The sequence below is a fragment of the Canis lupus genome, chromosome 2 (genome assembly GCF_003254725.2).
Source record: "Canis lupus dingo isolate Sandy chromosome 2, ASM325472v2, whole genome shotgun sequence".
NCBI lineage: Eukaryota > Metazoa > Chordata > Mammalia > Carnivora > Canidae > Canis > Canis lupus.
In genome coordinates, this window is record NC_064244.1 from 4,998,316 (window position 1) to 5,018,003 (window position 19,688).

The 19,688-nt window shown below is 38.6% G+C and overlaps 1 protein-coding gene and 1 long non-coding RNA gene across 3 annotated transcripts in view; one reads left to right on the plus strand and one right to left on the minus strand.

Moving 5' to 3' along the window:
- The window catches only part of ODAD2 (outer dynein arm docking complex subunit 2), a 349,216-nt gene that overhangs the window by 321,884 nt on the left and 7,644 nt on the right, over positions 1-19,688 (plus strand). For both annotated transcript variants that reach the window (XR_004813733.2, XR_004813734.2), the window contains exons 19-21: positions 13,879-14,164; positions 14,879-14,991; positions 18,539-18,733. The gene's annotated coding sequence lies outside the window, so the exon portion shown is untranslated. The remainder of the gene's footprint in view (positions 1-13,878; positions 14,165-14,878; positions 14,992-18,538; positions 18,734-19,688) is intronic.
- Positions 1-19,688, minus strand: part of LOC118353975 (uncharacterized) — a 49,815-nt gene that overhangs the window by 7,137 nt on the left and 22,990 nt on the right. The gene's annotated exons all lie outside the window — the stretch shown is intronic.

Genomic DNA, 19,688 nt, shown 5'->3' on the forward strand with positions numbered 1-19,688 from the left:
CACAAAAATAGATATAGAGATCAATGGAACAGAAGAGAAAACACAGAAATGAACCTACAACTGTATGGTCAGTTAATCTTTGACAAAGAAGAGAAGAATATCCAGTAGGAAAAAGTCTCTTCAACTAATGCTTCTGGGAAAACTGGACAGCCACATGCAATAGAATGAAACTGGACTACTTTCTTACAGCATACACAAAAATAAATTCAAAATAGATGAAAGACCTAAATGTGAGACATGAAATCAAAATCCTAGAGGAGGATACAGGCAGTAACTTCTGTGATATCAGCTGCAGCAACTTCTTTCTAGAAATGTCTCCTGACACAAGGGAAACAAAAGCAAAGATAAACTCTTGTGACTTCATCAAAATAGAAAGCTTCTGCAAAGGGAAGGAAACAATAAAAAAAAAAACTAAAAGGCAAACTACAGAATGGGAGAAGATATTTACAAATGACAAATCTGATAAAGGGTTAATAGCCAAACTATATGAAGAGTTCTAAAACTCAACACCCTCAAAACAAACAATCCAATTAACAAATGAGCAGATATGCACACATAATGGAATATTACTCAGCAATGAAATCTTGGGGCGCCTGGGTGGCTCATTCAGTTAAGTGTCTGCCTTCACTTCAGGTCATGCTCCTGGGGTCCTGGGATTGAGCCCCGCATCAAGCTCCCTGCTCAGCAGAGAACTTGCTTCTCCCACTCCCTCTGCCCCTTCTCCTGCTGGTGCTCTCTCCCTCTCTCAAATAATATCTAAGGAAAAAAAAATCTTGCCACTTGCAATGCTGTGGATGGAGCTAGAGAGTATTATGCTAAGTGAAGTAAGTCAGTCAGAGAAAGACATATACCGTATGATTTCACTCATATGTGGAAACAAAAAAAAAAAAGAGAGAGAGAGAGAAAGAGGCCAACTAAGAAACAGACTTTTCACTCTAGAGAACACACTGATGGTTCCCAAAGGAGAGGTGGGGGGTGAAATAGGTGATGGGGATTAAGGAGTGCACTTGTGATGAGTGCCAGGTGATGTATGGAAGCTGAATCACTATATTGTCCACCTGAAACTAATATTACACTATATGTTAACTAAGTTGAATTTAAATAAAAACTTAAATAAAACCTACATGCCAACAATGTTCACAAGACAGTGAGCTCTAACTACTCTGGAAGACCTTCCAGTGTCCATATGTTTCAAGTCTTTAAATCATTCTGCTCTGTACCTTGTCACCAAAGAACTGACCGACCACTACCTTTTTTGCAAAAAAAGGGTAGAAGCCTACTCTTGTAAGAAACCTACTTTTTGAGGTCAGAATGAAATGTTTAGCATTATCTCTTATATAATGCAATCATTCCTCTTAGGGTAATATCTGCCAGCCTGGCCTGCATATTAGAAAACCTGAAGGGCTGTTAAACAATGTATAAACCTGGGCCTCATTCCCAGACATGCCGGTGCAGGGGGTCTGGGATGGGCTTGAACATGGGTATTTTTGGAACCCTCCTCTTGTGCTTCTGATATGCAGCCAGGGTTGAGAACCAATGCCTTGTAACTATATCACCTAACTGCACTTCAAACAAACAATAAACTCCAATTTTTCTTTAAGACACCTACCTGAATTTATTTAAGTCAGAAAAGCATCAGACTTGTCACTGGCTTTTATCCTTTTTATCCTAATGAAAGTTCTGATGGTATTAATCAATCCATCTTGTCAAACAATGTGGGTATAAAACTTTTTCTCATTCACCATCAACAGCATAGGAGATTCCTGGCATACTTGCAAAATTTGACCAAAAGATATCCATACCTTTTTGTTCTAGACTATTCTACCCTTATAGTCTGTTTAAGGGTTATTATTATTTTTTTTTAAAAAAGGTTTTATTTATTTATTCATGAGAGCCATGGAGAGAGAGGCAGAGACACAGGCAGGGGGGAAGCAGGCTTTATGCAGGGAGCCTGATGTGGGACTCAGTCCCAGGACCCCGGGATCATGACCTGAGCCAAAGGCAGATGCTCAGCCACTCCAAATAGTCTCTTTAGTTTTTTTTTTTTTTTTAAATATTATATATGTGAAGAGAAGTTGCTTAGGGATAGGACTTGGTAGTGTGTCCTTGTCTATTGTGACAATAACACTGCATTGCTGCATTGCTGGAGAGAATGTTGTGTTTATTGCTCATGCATCTGGGGTGATTTGAGGATTGGTTTAGCAGTTCTGCCAACCTTTGCTGGACCAGTTCACACAACTGGGGGTCAGCTGGCCATTGCCTGATCCAGGTGACTGGGCATAAGCAGGGTGACTCTGGCTGTGCCCACTTTCTCACATCCTCCAGCAGGCTAGCCCAAAGATATTCTCGTGGTGATGTCCACAGTGTTAGCAAGCCACAGACACCTTCTTCAAGACTTGGCTTGTGTCAGTCAGGTCAGCTAACATCCCACTAACCAAAGAAAGTTAGCTGGCTGAGTTGCTTATTGAGGGATGAACAGTCACCCCACTCACAATGAGATGGCCAAGGGTGTGAATACAGTCAGGGAGAAAAAACTGGAGCTATCATTGTAATTCTACAACTGTTGTAAAAACAAATCCAATAATATCAAGCCCGGAAATGGGAATAATGAAACTAAAATAAGACAGTGAAATGATGAAATAAAATATTGGAAAAACAGAATTCTTATGCAGAAATGGGAGGCCACTGGTTTAACTTTGTCAGCTTTCAACTGCTAAATACTGGAGAATATGAAGGAAGGAATTGGCTCCTGCTTGCTACTGTTTCTCTCCAATCTAATAGATGACTGTTGAACTCTATGGAATATGGACAAATCATAATGTACTCAGGAAGACTTAAAGAAAAAACATGTCACTGTGAGTATATTTCAAACCGAGCAGTTAAACTGCATCAAAATATAATGAAGTCATTGAAATTATGAGGGAATTAACATGTTTAGGTCAATTGCTAAGAAATACATTAGATACAACAAGTTATATCCTTAAATCTCTAAATAATTTAAAAAGCAACTTTGAGATGCTATTCTATCAAATCTCTTATTATTTGTTTACGTGATTTTAAGCAATAAAACAGATGTTTGGCAGAACATTATTAAAATAGGGAACCTCGAATCCTCCAATAGTTTCATAGCACAGTTCCCTTGATCCCAATTCCAATTAGGTGTTCCTTTAAATGATTTCATTTATATGCAAATCCAGATAGAAGTGATTCCTAGACCTTTTATCATCCCAAAATTTGGCCTGGCTCTTGATCTGAATAAGCAGGTAGAGTTTTGTTTTGTTTTTAAAGATTTCATTTATTCATGAGAGACACACAGAGAGGCAGAGACCTAGGCAGAGGGAGAAGCAGGTTCCCTGGGGGGAGCCTGATGTAATCCTGGGACATGGGGAGCGCAATCTGAGCCAAAGGCAGACACTCAACCACTGAGCCACCCAGGTGCCCCAGCAGATAAAGTTTTTTAAACTTCACAAAAATGCCTTAAACTGCATGATATTTAGTGAAATGACCACATTATTTTGAATATTTTGAATTCCATATATTTGGAATAGAGGATGAACTTGTGTATGAATACTAAAATTTCTTTCTCTCTGGATCAGAGTAGTTACAGAGATGAAGGAAGGTCTTATTAGTAACCACCTCCACATAAGACACAGAAAAATAGAAATCTGTGTTAAAATTCTAAAATATGGCGTAGCTAAGATAATAAGAAATTATAAAGTTTGCATTTTTTTAATGTTTTGCTATCATTTTTTCCACATTAAGGAGTACTTTTCCATAAATGTGTTATATATATATGTGGTATTGGAACATCAGTATATTTTTTAGACAAGAACATTTTTGTACTTGAAGGAAACTTAGAGGTCACCTTATTTAGCCTCAATTTACAGAACTGGAAAGTAATCCTCAAATAAGTTGAAGTGATTTGCCCAAAATCATGCAGCAATTTAACCATCATAATGATAATATCTATTACTTATGTAATTTGCAAAGCATTTTACATTTGCAATGTCCATGAATTTTAATAACAACTTTTTTGAAGTATATGGTACAGTTTTCTTCATCTATATATTTTTAGATAAATAAACCAAGGCACAGAGAGATCGAATAATGTATCCAGCATCACAAAACTATATAAAGGGACACAACAGTTCCACTGTATCACTAGGCATCCATAAAGCACCAAATAACCCAGTTGGAAATGCAAGTTAAAATCACAATGGGATGCCACTACCCACCCATTAGAATCAGAATGTCTGAACTCAAAAAAACTGACATACCAAGTGTTGGTGATGATGTGGAAGAAATGGAGCTCTCATACCCTGCTGGTAGGATGTGACATGGCATAGACACTTTGGATAACAGTTTGGCAGCTTATTTGGAAATTAAGCATATACCTACCATATGACCCAGACTTTTCACTTTTAAGTATTTACCCTAAAGAAGAGAAAGCCTATGTCCATGCAAAGTCTTGTACAGAAATGTTCATAGCAACTCTTTGGTAATGTCCTCAAACTGGAAACATGACAATATAAATGACTCTCAAAATAGTTACACTGATTGAAAGAGCCAGACAAAAAAAAAAAGAGCATGTAATTTATGATTTCATTTATTTAACTCTACAAAATTCAAACTAATCTTCAGTGACAAAAAAAGCAGATGAGGGGTGGGAGTGCTGGAAAGACCTGGAAAGAATACAAGACCAAGAAGAAACTTAGAAATTATGGAAATATTCTTTGTCTTGATTGTGCTGATGGTTTCATGGGCATATACATATGTCAAATGTACCAAATTAAGCACTTTAAAATATGCACTATACTATATGTTTCAATATGTATGTCTACCCTAATAAAACTGTTCAGAACAAAAAGTGACCTAGCTGAAGTCAAGATTCTGAAAAATCTACTTAAGTATACCCAAACTTGGTGGATCATGCTGATCCAACATGTATCTTTCTACTGTTTTCATTGAAATAAAGACTAGCCACCAAAAAGTAGGCAGATATACAAAACAAAATAATAGCATTGTCACACCTTTATGCCTTGTAAGGCAGTTACAACGAATTTTATGCTTTTTCTAACTCATAGTTCCATAAATTCTAACAAGAAGTTAGTTACGTGTTTCATTGATTTGTTTTGTTTAAATAAGAGCAAAAATTCAATCAGAGAGTCATGTAACCCATACTGTTGGGAGTGCAAATGAGAAATCTTTTAGGGACATAATTTTGCATAGATGTTTCAAGTAACTTAAAAACCATCTTATTCTTTGGTCAGATAATTACACATCTGGCAGTTTAGCCTAAGAAAATGATCTCGAAACAAAAAGATTTATGGAAAAATTTGCTCCTCCAAGCATTATTTATAATAGCCAAAAAGGGAAACAAACCTAATGTCCAAAAATAAGGGAATTCTGGAATAAATCATGTCACATTGAACCATGGACTATTAAATAGCAATTAAATAAATAATTTATAACAGTTTTTGGAGAATCACTTGAAGACTTTCTGAAAAAAAAAAGCCAAATCACAAAATGTCTCTCCCTCCTCTTAAAACTAATAAAATGAAAAAAAAAAATAGGTTACAAACAGAAGGAAAAAAGCAATGCATAGAGAGAAGGCCAATTTCATATAATAATGCTTGAAAAGTGGTAGTCAGGGCAAGAAACAGACCAATAAATAATGTCATTTGGATGAACTCCTAACTCTCCATTCTAGAACAGTGGAAAGTGAGAGGGAGGAAGAAGGTAAATACATGAAATCCTAAATATTCTTGTGACTCCTACTCAGTTGAGGAGAGGTTATTTGGGACAGAGGGGAGCAGTATGGAACAAGAAATGCAGCAAACTCTTGTAGAAGGGAGAACTCCTTTGCCCAAGCCAGTGTCTGGCTAGTAACAAAGAATGGTGGCTCACCATTCTTGTTTTTCTTGATAGAACACATAGAGGGCTCTGCAGAGCAGTCCCTTGTGAGGCACAGACAAATAGCTCAGTGACAAACAAGGATTTGCTGGAACAGAAAGCAAAGGAGCAGGGTGCCTGGATGGCTCAGATGCTCAGATGCTCATTAAGCATCTGACTCTTGATTTTGGCTCAGATCATGATTTCAAGGTCGTGAGATTGAGTCTCACATCTTGCTCTATACTGGGCATGGAACCTGCTTAAGATTGTCTCTCTCCCTAACCCTCAGCCGCTACCTCCACCTCGTGCTCTCACTCTCTCTCTCTCTCTCTCTCTCTCTTTCTCTCTCTCTCTCTCAAAAAAAAAAATCAAACAAAGCAGGGGCATCTGGGTGGCTCAGTGGGTTAAGCATCTACCTTCAGCTCAGGTCATGATCTCAGAGTCCTGGGATCGAGCCCCACATCAGGCTCCCTGCTCCACGGGGAGCCTGCTTCTCCCTCTTCCTATCCCTGCCACTCCCCCTGCTTGTTGCTCTTTCTGTCTCTCTCTTTCTCTCTCCATCAAATAAATAAATAAAATCTTAAAACAAATAAAACAAAAAGAAAGAAAGCAAAGGAGAAGAAGGCAAATTCATTGTTAGAGTGAGAGCACAGGGCAGAGAAGTCTAAGGAGATTCCCACCACCCATCCCCTTCCATACCCCATCAAAGAATGTCTGTATCAAAACTCATGAGATATTCCCCCTCTTAAAACCCCTGAGACATAGCAGCATTATTCATAATAGCCAAAAAAGTAGAAACAACCCCAACGTTCATTAACTGATGATGCGAAATGTGGCCTATCCCCACAACAGAATAAAGAAACAACCTGAATAAGGAAAATGTGGTATATAAGTACCATGAAATATTATTCAGCTTTAAAAAAGAGAGAAATCCTGTAATATGTGACAAATGGGTGAAACTTAAGGACATTATGCTAAGTTCAATAAGCCAGTCACAGAAGGACAAATGTTGCATGATTCCACTTCTATGAAGAATCTAATACAATAGAACTCATAGAAACAAAGAATAGAATGGTGGGTGCCAGTGGGGAGGAGGAAATGGGGAGTCGCTAATCAATGTGTATAAATTTTCAATTGTAAAAGATGAATAAGTTCTAGATATCTGCTGCACAACCTCGTGTCTATAGACAATACCATATCATACATTTAGAATTTTGTTAAGGATGTAGCTCTCATATTAAGGATTCTTACCACAATTTTTAAAAAGTCGATGGATAGGGGCACCTGGGTGGCTTAGTCAGTTAAGCATCTACCTCTTGATTTTGGCTCAGGTCATGATCTTGAGGTCGTGAGATCGAACCTTGTAGGGGCTCCATGCTGGGCATAGAGCCTACTTAAAGTTCTCTCTCTCCCTCTCCCTTCTGCCCCTTCTCTCTCGCCCTCTCTCTCTTCTCTCTCCCTCTCTCTCTCTCTTCTCTCTCCCTTTCTCTCTCTCTCTTCTCTCTCTCTCTTTCCCTCTCTCTCTCTTTTTCTCTCTCTCTTTTTCTCTCTCCTCTCTCTCTCAAATAAAGAAATAAATAGTACATGGATAAACCTTGAAAATATCATGCTAAGTGACAAGAGGTCACATACAGTATGATTCCACATATATGTAGTGTCCCAAACAGGCAAATCAATAGAAAGTAGATTGGCAATTCCCAGGAAAGTAGGGGGATGAGGGAGGAGGAAGACAATGAGGAAGGATTACTAATGGGTGGGGGGTTTCTTTGGGGGATAAGGAAAAGTGCTAAAATTAGTGCTGATGGTTGCACAGCTCTGTGAATATACTAAAAAACAACGAATTGTATGCCTAAAAATGAAGAATTTTATGGTATGTCAATTTTATATTTAAAAAAAATCCTATTATTAAAAAAAAAAAAAGGAGCCAGAGAAGAGTGTGAACAGCTTCTGGGGAGAGCTGGGGGAAGTGCAAGAAGTGGCTCTGCTGAAGTGCTATAGCCTGAGTCGAGAAGGATGTGAAGCTTAAGGAAATTACTGAAGGGAGTAAGAAATGCCGCTGTTTAGATGTAATTAATCCCATTACAGGGCTTTAAATTATAGAAGAAAGATCACGACTCATTCACTAAAGATCAGAACCAGGCTTCTGAAAGTATTTGGAACACCAGCACTCGGTCCTCGAATTCTCAGGTTTCAGATAAGTGATAAGGGAATCGAGATGACTCACTTATATTCAGATGTGAGAGAACACTTTGGTAGGGCTGCCTTCAGCAACAAAATAACATATCAAGTATATATAAATTCACTACAGCAAAGAAAATAATGGAAAAGATCATAGAAAGAGAAAAGGTGAGCAATCATTGCTCATAGAAAGCACAACCCAAGGACTAGTAGAAAATCCTGTAAAAACAGAAAAATGGAATGCTATAAGCAACATCAAAGACCATCATTAGATTTTAAAAATTAGATACTAGAATCATGAAAACAGTGACTTCAAAAATGACACTATCATTACAAAACAAGCAATAGCACTAAAAGAGAATTCTGGTATAACACTAAATAAAAAAAGATATACAGGGTCACCTGGGTGGCTCAGTCTGTTAAGTATATGACTCTTGATTTTGGCTCAGGATATGATCTCAGGGTTCTGGAAGCGAGCCTAACACAGGGCTCTGTGCTCAGCATGGAGTCTGTTTGTCCCTTTCCCTCTGCTCCTTCCCTCCGCTCAAGCTCTTTCTCTCACTCTCTCTCAAAAAAAAAAAAAAAGATATAAAAATATATGTATGATTACAAATATTTAACAGAATTACAAGAAAATACCAGGTCTGATACAAGCCATTATTTTGAGGTGTTTGGTCAATGGATCTTTTTTCCTTCTTTTCACATTTTTGCATTTTCCACGTTTTCTATAGTATGCATATGTTATTTTTATAATGTATATATTAAAAGATAATGGATTCTAAATACCATAGTTGTGGACATGCTTGTGTGGAGGTCAAGTTCTATGTGCATAGTAAGTAGCAGCAACAGACTTGTAGTCTAAATGGCAGGTTGGATGGACAACACGAAGGTTTATTATCCTTCCTCCCAAAAGCTCATTGAAATTTCCAAAGAGTAAAAGGAATAAATCCATTAAGTGCTAGAAATCAAGGACGAGTATCACCAGTAAAACAGGTATCGGGAAGGGTTTCTGTAGTATACAAAGCAAATGAGGCCCCCTTTATGAAGAAACCAGCACCAAGTGCTCATAAGTGAGTCCAAGCACTAACAGGAGAAAATTGCCAGAGAAGTGTGTTACCATCTTCCCAACAAGAACCCTCTCAGCCACCTTGGGTAGAGTCAGGATATCCATGGAGCCAAAGGGAATCATGCACTGAGAGGGAGGGATGCCTACTTAAAACTTTGCAAAAGTACTAGGCTAGAGTTCCACAGAAACTGTCACATTTTTAGCAGAATAAAGTCTGAAAAACTGTTCCCTAAATAAATCAGAGGGACTGTAACTGTGGGATCCTTGTGAAACGAGAAGCTAAATATGATTATTAGAGAGAAAAAAAGGCAGTGGTTGAAAACACCACACTCTTAAGAAAGACAAATTTTCAAATTAAAAGATATCCCTGGAGCCAAAAAAGGCTAAGCAAGGACAGCAAAAAGAGAGACAGCAAGAGAGACAGCTAGACATGGTTTATTTTTCAGAGAATAGAAAAAGAGGAAAGGCTTCCCAAATCATTTTATGAGGTTAACATATCTTTAATACCACAACCTGACAAGACAATAGAAGAATAAAGAAGAAATGCATCTCACCTTTGAACACAGGTGCAACATCAAATAAGCAATGTACAAAAAATAATAATACAGAATGACAATAAAGATTTATCCCACTACTAATAAGGTGCTTCAGCATTAGAAAAATCTAAGAATATAATCCAACACATTAAAAGAGAAAAAAGTTCCATTTGCTTCTATAATTGAAATGATTTTTGATAAAATTCAAGTGTACACAATCTTTAAAAACCTAGCAAACCAAGAATGGAAGGTAAAAAAAAATAATCAATTGTCTCATCAGCCACCCTCATTTCTTCTCTTGTGAAAGAGCTGCCGCACTTACTTTTCTCTGATGGTTTTGAAATATATCCACAAATTTTTTGATACTTGTTTCTGTAAGAGACAGAACCTAATGGTGACTCACTTCTGATGAATAGAATAAAGTAGAAGTGACAGTGCATGACTTGGGGTACTAGGTCGCTAAAGGCAGTGCAGCTTACTACTCACTCCCTCGCAATGCTTGCCCTCCGGGAAGTTAGCTGCCAAGCATGAGCAGCCCAGATGTGGAGAGGCTCAGATGGCATGGACCTGACACCCCACCAACATCCAGCAAGGAGCCGACACCCCAGCCAAAGCCAACCAGGAACTGAGCTCCCCTCACCCCCAACAGCCATGTTACTGAGTCATTCTGAATGCAGATACTCCAGTCATAGTCAAGCCTTCAGATTACTGCCACTCAGTCTGACAACTTTTTTTTTATAAATTTCTTTTTTATTGGTGTTCAATTTGCCAACATATAGAATAACACCCCGTGCTCATCCCATCAAGTGCCCCCCTCAGTGCCCGTCACCCAGTCACCCCCATCCCCCCCGCCCTCCTCCCCTTCCACCACCCCTAGTTCATTTCCCAGAGTTAGGAGTCTCTCATGTTCTGTCTCCCTCCCTGATATTTCCCACTAATTTTTTCTCCTTTCCCCATTTATTCCCTTTCACTATTTTTTATATTCCCCAAATGAATGAGACCATATAATGTTTGTCCTTCTCCGATTGACTTATTTCACCCAGCATAATAGCCTCCAGTTCCATCCATGTGGAAGCAAATGGTGGGTATTTGTCGTTTCTAATGGCTGAGGAATATTCCATTGGATACATAAACCACATCTTCTTTATCCATTCATCTTTCGATGGACACCGAGGCTCCTTCCACAGTTTGGCTATTGTGGACATTGCTGCTAGAAACATCGGGGTGCAGGTGTCCCGGCGTTTCATTGCATCTGTATCTTTGGGTAAATCCCCAGCAGTGCAATTGCTGGGTCGTAGGGCAGGTCTATTTTTAACTCTTTGAGGAACCTCCACACAGTTTTCCAGAGTGGCTGCTCCAGTTCCCATTCCCACCAACAGTGTAAGAGGGTTTCCTTTTCTCCGCATCCTCTCCAACATTTGTGGTTTCCTGCCTTGTTAATTTTCCCCATTCTCACTGGTGTGAGGTGGGATCTCATTGTGGTTTTGATTTGTATTTCCCTGATGGCCAGTGATGTGGAGCATTTTCTCATGTGCTTGCTGACAACTTCTTTGTAACCTCATTAAAGACCTTCAACTGGCACCACCACCCTGCTAAGCCACTCCCAGATTCCAACTCTCACAAACTGTGTGATATAATAAATGTTTGTTCTTTAAAGCTGCTAAATTCAGGGGGTAATTTGTTTTCTAGCAATACAGAACTAAAGCAATCAATTTTACAAGAAGGGTAGGCTTCTTCCCAGCCCAGAGGGCAAGTCTTCACTGAAGCAAGATAATCATGGCAATCTCATTGTCTATGACTACATTTTGCATAGTGAGACATTAGCGTTAAATATGCTAGAGAGGGCTGCAAAGGTTTCCTCACTCTGAGAATGTCACACATATTACCATTTCTGCCCCAAAAAGTTGTTATCTGGGGGTGACCATATGGCTCAGTCATTAAGTGGCTGCCTTGGCCTCATGTCACTATCCTGGGGTGCTGGGATCGAACCCCACATCGGGCTCAGTGGAGGGCCTGCTGTTCCCTCTCCCTTTGCTGTTCTCCCTACTTGTACTCTCTGGTTCTCCTTCTGTGTCAAATAAATACATAAAATCTTAAAATAAATAAATAAATAAATAAATAAATAAATAAATAAATAAAAATTGTCTGAATATGACACCTAGAACTGTGGCAGCAATTTCGAGATCATGAGAAAAGGCAGGAATTCCTACATATGTGTAGGAACACAGTGTGAACAATGAAGTGCAAAGATAAAGGAACCCAGGCCCCTGATAGATTTGTGAGGTTATCAAGCCCTGGAGTTCCCTGAAACCCTGAAGTTCTTAAGGGGTGGGGCGGGGGGAGGGTAACAAATGTCTTTAATGCTTAAGCCCCACCTAATTAGGCTTTCTATCACTTGCAGCTGAGAACACCCTAACTGGAAAGAAAACTCTTGTATTTGTCAGTTGGCTTTGCCAAAACAAATACTATAAACTGGGTGACAAACAATGGAAATCCATTTCTCTGAGAAGTCTGAGATCAGGGTGTGAAGCATGTTGAGAATGTAATGAGAATCCTCCTCATAGTTTGCAGATGCCTGCCTTTTCACACTGTCCCCACACAGCAGAGAGAAGAGGAGGGGGATGAAAGAGGGATGGAGAGAGTTCATGCTCTTCCTTTTCTTATAAGGACGCTCATCTCATCATGGGAACTTCACACTTATAACCACTTCTAAACCTAATTACCCCCCAAGGGCTCTACTTCCAAATACCATTACTTTGGAGGTTAGGAATATAAATGTCCTTTTTTTAAATGAATTCTATGATTGCATAAAAATTCAAAGGAATTTGGAAGAAAATTTATCTATTTTTTAAAAGATTTTATTTATTTATTTGTGAGAGACACAGAGAGAGAGGCAGAGACACAGGCAGAGGGAGAAGCAGGCTCCCTTTGGGGAGCCTGATGTGGGACTCAATCCCAGGACCCTGGGATCATGACCTGAGCCAAAGACAGATGCTCAACCACTGAGCCACCCAGCCATCCCAAAATTTATCTATTTTTGATGCATTTATAAGCTAGTAAAATTCTTGGAAAATAATCAGATAGCATCTATGAATATTTTAAAAGCACAAAGGCCAATCAAATATATCATTTCTAGGAATCTTTCCTATAGAGAATTTTCTAAGTGAGTAAAAAAGTATTTCTACATAGTTGTTTTTCAACATTGTTTATAATATAAATTTAATTAGAAGTAACCTAAATGCCCAATCGATAAAGGGATGATTAAATAAATTCTAGTACATACAATTCTGTGTAATTGTTTAGAAGAATGAATTATATTACATAAACTCACATGGGAAGAGCATCAATGAAAACTAGAGGGAGAAAAGCTTGTTAAAGTCCATTTATATATGGAGGTATGTGTAATGTCTGGGAGAATATACACCAAAGTGTTAAACTGTTATCAGAGAGATTGAACATTTTTTATGTACCTCTAAATAACTTGAAATATTTCAACAAAAATGTTGTTTTTTTAAAAAGAAAACCTGATTGAAGTATAATTAATATAGTGTTATATTAGTTTCAGGTGCACAATATAATGATTCAGCAGTTTTATACATTTCTCATCACTCTTCATGATAAGTCTATATTCTTAATCCCCTTTATCTATTTCACCATTCCCCTCCCCAAAAAACCTCACCTCTGGCAACTACCAGTTTGTCCTCTGTATTTGTTAAAACAGAATAATTTTCCTGATTTTAAAAGAATTTTAAAATAAAAATAATGCAATGTATCTATCCAAAATTAATTACTCAAGTTAAGGATATGTACAGTGGTCTACATAAGACATAGCTATATCTAATTTCAGAGTTATGTATTAGTAATATTTTTGTCAGGTATCCCTGCTCAATGTAATTTTTAAAGGAAATCTACTGTAAAAACTGCACTGAAAATAAGATCCATACCCCCACTCCTTCCATAATTGCAGCCACTCTCTTTTTCCATTACCACCCCCACAACACAAATAATTGGATTAGCATCCCCAAAAAAAGGAGCTAAGGAGAATGTAGAAAAGGTAAAGATGGAAACGAAGTGGTCTCACCTATGATCATGGGAAAAGCAATCAATCAACCAATAATAAAGATAACTGTGCGAGTCTTAATTTTGACCAAAAATCCATGAATTTTTTTGATAGGAATTTGATTTGAAGTATTATTTTTCTCACAGTGGTTCCAGAACAGAGTTTGCCCTGGTTAAACAGCTGCTCTCTTTATCCCTCGGGCTACCAATGACAAAGAAGCCTGGACACAAGGGCTTGCTGAGAGCCTCCAAACCAGAATGACCTCCCCAGGACCCTGAATCTGCAAGAGCAACCTTTCTAAGTTTCACCTCCTGAAACTGAATGACTTTGCATCATTCCCTGAAAGAGACCCCACATTTGTGGGATAACCATTCTTCTCTGATTCCAAACTGCTTCCAGAGCAAATGTGCCCCAACATGTCATATGAAGGAGGTGAGTACCCTTACCCAAGAGATGGTCAGTAAATTAAGAAGTGGGCAGGTTTTTGAGAGCTTTCAGAAATGAAGTTTTCTAAAGTGAGAAAATTGGCTCTAGATGGCTGGAGGTGGAGGACTTAACCTCCTTTCCTTGTTAGTTTTTCCTTTCCTTCTTTTTACCACGTTAGTATCCCCACAACACTCCTTGAGGAAGTAATGCTCATAAACAAGACATTCTTGTTATCAGCCTACCTGTGTGTAAGCAACCTGTGTAGTCACTATAGTTCCCTCTAGACAGACTGGGAGGTGCTTGAGCTGCTCTAGCCTTTCCTCTCCGCTCACCTAAAGGAGGTAAAGACTGAAGGAAGCCACAGCTCCCTTCATGGAGTGACTGACCACAGGGTTCTGTATGGCCCACCTTAGGAACAGTTTGTGCAAATCCCCAAGGAGCTTTCAAGTTTTTTCTAAATATAAAAAAGTTTGTTAACAGTGAGACACATAAAAAATAAATCAGGGGTGGGGGGCGGTTCACCCCTCCATGATGTGATTAATGTCTGAAGCTACTCAAATTATGGTCTAGTGAGGAAAACTTCAACAAAAAAATGTCTCTTGAATATTAAAAGATTCTATTTGTTTTGTAATCTGCATTTTTATTCCCCAAGGGCCTCTCATTCCTGGTCTAATTCTGCAAGATTCTATCTTTTTTTTTTTTTTTTTTTTTTTTTTGTAGGCTGCACATTTTGACATTTTGATGTTAGTATCAGCCTTATTGATGAATAGTCCCAAGTTTGGAAGTATTTTGAAAGCTGCCCTTGTCTGCCGCAGTAGGGATGCGCAAACCTGGTACGTCAATCCTTTGATGGTGAAAATCTCTGACAGGGTTTGGACATTCACAGTTCTGCTTATATTATTCTGCCAAATTGCATCATCTGAATTCAGCAGTTTAGCTTTTTCCTTTCTATCTTTCTTCTTAGAAAACTTTTTTCTTTCTTTTAATCTCTTTATGCCCTTAGAGCAAATTTTAATAGTCACCTAACCAAAAGAGAAGATACTTAAAACTAATAAAAGAGGCAGAAAGACAGATAGTAGAAAATGGGTTTAATCAGAACTCTCTAAGGCAAAGTTTCTAAAACTTGATAAATCCATGGAGATCTTTAAAAAAATTGAACTCTATTGTTAACTCAAAATGTTTTCTAACTTAATGACATGAGCGATGTATAAACATAAAATGAGGTATGAATTCTTTATACTTATATTCCTTATGTGAATTTTATTAGTCAACTAATACTGATTGCATAAATGAAAGCACCAAAGATCTCTGTTGCTTGCACATTAAATTTTTTTTTTTTTTTTTTTTATTCACAGCTGGGTTTGGCTGATGTCAGGTAGACTAGGTAAAGACTAGCCCCAGGTTACAAGTAGAATCAGTTCTCCTCAAGTCTTCATTTTGAGATCAGAGGCTACACGGAGTATGGGGTTTTTGTTGTTGTTATTGTTTGGGTTTTTTGGCTCTTTGAGTTTTGTTTAGGTTTTTTTTAATGATGTATTACTGGACTAAAGAGGCAATGCCAAACCATGCACACATATTTAAAGCCTCATCATGTTTATTAACATTCCAGCCAGGTCCAGCTTCAATGGGGCAAGGAAATATCTTAGTTTACTCTAGTCGAGGTACTGCAAAGTCCCAAGGCAAAGAGCATGGATGAATAGATCTATAAGAGGAAGTATATGAAGAATTGAGAATGACAGCTGCTTAATCCACCACAGTCTCCTTCAAATAATAATTATTCACTTTGCTCCCTTTTGCAACATACTCCCCCCACCCCTGCCTCTCAAGACATTTTAATTAAAAAGTCTCATCCAGTCATAGCATGGGGTTCAAAGTTCAGGATCTGTGCTTTACCCTGGGGCCAGATGTGGCTCTTCCCAATCTAGATATTTACAAGCCAAAACAAAACCAAGGAATCTGTCACCCTCTGCCAACATACAATCATAAAACAGGGACAAGATTTAGCAGTAAACTCTCCTATCTGAAAAAAGGGAAGATTGGAAGGCATATGGGGTCAACTGGTCCACAGACACTCTGAAACAGGGATATATCAGCCAGTTTCTCCACTAGGGTAGGGAACAGTCCTTTATTCGGGCCCTGGCTCTGCTCCCTGGGACAAAGGGCCCAGTCCATTGTTCTCCACAGCCCTGCTCTGCCTCCGGTGTGATTTTTCTTTCCACCCTTTGGGGCCACATCTGAAATAGTATTGCCGAACATGAGCAGTTCTCTCACCCACTTGCTACCCTTAGAAAGTTGGGATCCCAGAGCTTTTTGATCCATCTCAAAGTCAACCTCTTCATCTAGCATGGCAGCACTTTTGCAAACATGGCTCTTGAAAACCTGTTGGATTTTTGATGCCGTTAATTACAGCCACTCCATGTGCCAAAATCCACACTGTAGTTTTTGTGAGGCCTGTCTCTCTCTAGACTTAATTACAAGTACTTTGAGTTCATAATCACTTTTCTCAAAAGTCATTTTGTCCAGGTGAAGGTATCTACTGCCAGACATTGCCTTAAGGTCGGTCTTAATGAGGTTGTGCCTGGATTTTGTCATTTCTGTGAGGCTATTTTTTAGTAGGTCTTTCAAATACAAGGTGTTTTTAAATTTTATCTCTTACTGAATGGAAAGGAGAAACAATTTTATTTATCAACCCTACAGCTTCTGGAATTTCTAGGTTCTCTACATCCCCTCTCAATTTTGCCTGCAAAGTGGCCAGTTTTTCTGAGCTCATCACTTTCTTGTTGTACCTTTTTGAATGCAGCAAATTACAGTCTGTTCACATTATCAAGATTCTGATTGAGAACCTTTCTGTCTGCCACAGGTTCATTAAGTACTTTTTTTTTGCCTTTGGGCCACTGAAAGCAACGGTTTTGCCAGTGTTTTGCTGCCACATAAACAGCTTGCCTCTTTTCCAGCTTCCTACGGCATTCTGCCTTCTCTAGTGAGGGGTGCTGCGAAGTCACAAGACATAAGCTTGGCTTGTAGAACAGAGAATGCTGGGATAGAGAGAGATGAAAAATTGGGAAGAATGATATAAATCATTCTGATATACCGCCCTGATATAAATCAACACATTTTGTAAATTTGTTTAAATACTCACAAAAACAACAAACCTCAAGGAAATAGCATTAACAATGTGATGACTTTTTTTTTTTTTTGGTTTATATCAAATCACAGCTCAAATGTTAATACTGCTTCTAGGCGTGTTCTTTAGAATATGACTTTACCACCATATGCCGGGTGATGACTCAAATCTCAGCCCAATTCTGAATTTTAGCTCTTACAAAGTCATCATTTATTTCATACAGTATGAGATATTTTGGCCTTCACTTGGCTTACACATGTCATTTACAGATCAAGTCTGACTGCATGCCTTTCTCACTAGTCTACCTCAATTACAGTAGCATACAGTCATATGACTCTTTGGTTAGAATTATTTGATTATAAGATAATCTTCCTGATGATCTAGAACATGCCCCTGTGTTCCTGTCAGTGCCAGCCAATTGTTAGTAATGCGTTGGCCCAGGAATGCCCGAGGCCAATCACCTGGGTCCATATTATTTATGCCAAGGTCCCATAGACATTTTCGCTGACCAGAGTCAATGGTGGTGGCTGTACCAGCCTTTGTGTTTTTACATTTGCAAGATGCACCTCAGTGCCAAAGATAAGGGAGCACTGGAGGTCCTGGAGGGTACACAGCACATCCAAGGGCCATATAGTGAGGTCATGGGTAGAGAGAGAGGGAAGAAGTGTGGATCTGGGGCTTTGACTTTATTGGCATCCAAGTGTGGTTCCCTAGGGTTTCTTGGGTTCACTCTTTATTGGAGAATTTACAGCATCCCAAGCAGGAATTGGGGTGCAAGAAAGAAAAATTGGGTTGACTCAAGCAATCATCTATCTAGGTGACACAGAGCTTTCTGAAAAGGGACCTTCACAGGTGAGGGCAGCCTAACTCCTTAGCACAGTTGTTTAGCTAGTAGCTGTGTCATACAGCTGGCAGTATGTTTATTTGAGATGGACTTATTTGAAATGAATACCTCAGCAATCAAAAGCTTGATGTCAGGCACCTACATTACAATCAAAAAGGTTAATGTCAGGCACTCACACTATATCGTGTTAAACATTTTCATGCTATTTTTGGTATGAAAACACAAGCATTTTTCAATCTCAGCACTCACATATGAGTGAGAATATGGTCTATAGATCCCCAAGCCGAGAACACTGATCTGAAGGGTTATGGGGGGATTTTAAATAACATGACATTCTTTAAAGAGCTTAACCCAATACTGAGTAAGTGCTCAGTAATTTTCAGTTTCCTTCTCTTCCCTTTTCACTTTATAGATTAGACTTTCATAGTCCACAGTGAGCATTAATTTGTTCAGCGCTGCCTTCAGGTGGAACATCTGCATAAATCTAGCTTTGTGAATATTTTTAAACTGAGAGATTTTCCATCTGTTTTGGAGTTATAGCAGTCCACATTATCCTCACTTGAGCTCTTAATGATATATGTGTGATGGAAACAAGACGTCTTAACGTGTAAGTATTCACTGCCTCCCCAGTCCTGTCTGTGCAGATTCTACCCTTCCCCCACCACCTTAAGCAAGTCTTTCTTTGCCAGTCTAGTTCTTGGTGTTTTTGTAATGCAAAATTAGAAGACAGGGAGAGCAACTGGGCCAGAGCTGCAGTCAAGTAAGGGAAAGGATATTTGCTTTCTGGGTCAGCCCTGGGTTCTTTCTTGTGGAGAATCCAGGTAATGAGCAAAGCAGAAATGAAACCATAAAAAGAAGCTCAATTCTAAATTGATCTAAATAAGAAAGAGCTTAAGGTGGGGGCAGGAGGAAGAAGACAGAAAAGCCATAAAAGGTGGGTGTCAGGGGAATTGGGGGATTTTGAGAAGACTGCAAAAAACACGGAGTACGAAAGAAGTGTGGAAGACAGATAATATTTTTTAAAGTATTGTTGTGGGTTATGGCACAGATCTCCCTAATAGTTCTTGAGAAATGCACATAAAATATTAAAATGTCTTTTAATTTCTGTTGGGCTACTGGAGTATATATTTCTTCAAATGGAATGCTATGCTAAAATTGATTCATCTGAGCCCTGTACACACATATACACACTTTATATTTGGATCATATACAATCCTTCCTAACTAAACAGCCAGGATCCGGTTACATATTCTCTTTGAACTCAGCCTGGGGCTCTATCTGATCTTTTGCCCACCCCAACCTGGGCAACCATCTCCTTCCAGACTGTAAGAGAGAGAAATAATCTTCTATTATATTTGAACCAATGATTTATGGAAGTATCTGTTATTGCAGCTTAGCCTATACCACAATCAATACATTTAGAATATGTTGCTTTCAGTTTAAGGAATTATTAATTAATAAATAATGTAACTTTTATATACCACTTTCCATATTATGCAAATAATATGATGTTCAGTCCAAAAGTTCAGTCATCAGAGAAGTGCCATTCACTGGCATGAGAA